Raw genomic sequence first — 976 nt, forward strand, 5'->3', positions numbered from 1 at the left:
AAAAAAAAGAAATTATTTAGATCCAGTAAACTCCTTCAGAGACTGCAGCCAGCAAGAACCTTCACGTTTCCAGCCGGGGGAAAAAAGAAAACACTGGTCAGATTGCAGAATAATTTCCCCTCTTTGATTTCGGCTCCAGAGAAACGAGACAGGAAGTCGACTATTCCTCAGACCACCAATGACTGACAGTAGGGGTTAGTGAGTCCCCCCCAACCCCTGGTCCTGGATCAGCTTCTGAGCCCCACACATTGACCCACACCAGTTTACTGGGAGCAATCGAACACTGATCTTGAATCAGTTCCTTAGGCCAGCATTGGACTCCCCACCCCTGTGAATGAGCCCAGAAAATGAATTTAGCATGCGAGAGCCTTATCTCATTGCCAGACACTCTGAAATTCGTAGCTAATTTGTCTTCATTGTTGCCAGATGTGGCGACATGGATACAGATGTTTATGATATTAAATKGCCACGGGCGGCTCACTGAAATTGTATTCTTTTGTTGTGAAGCTCAGAAAATCTGCTGGGGGAATGGTGTCTAACTCTTACTACCTACCTCAACATCCCTATGTTCTGCTTTCAAACTCTGTCGGTGAGAAGTTTTCAGACCGTGCATAGAGAAAATCATGTTTATTCAATGACATGAATAATTATAATTATTAATAAATATTCTCTTAAAAAAAAAAATCTCCTTTATCTGCTTCTGAACRTGGTGAGGTCATACATTCACTGGTCAGTGGATGTTCTTTCAAGCCCTTCCAGACAACTAAAATGATGAGCGCTTCTACCACGCATCATGTAATTTCTAAACAACAGTACCACCCCCAAACCAACGCAAATTTGACTTTGTTTGCAAGTTTGTTCATGCAGTCACAGTTTACCCTTCTCAAGTAACTCAAACCCACTGCTGATTTTGCCTGAAGGACGTTCTCGTTTTTTTGGCTGATTGTCATTAACCGCATGATAAAATGTTTAGATC

This window comes from Salvelinus sp. IW2-2015, linkage group LG3, assembly GCF_002910315.2.
Source record: "Salvelinus sp. IW2-2015 linkage group LG3, ASM291031v2, whole genome shotgun sequence".
Classification (NCBI taxonomy): Eukaryota; Metazoa; Chordata; class Actinopteri; order Salmoniformes; family Salmonidae; genus Salvelinus; species Salvelinus sp. IW2-2015.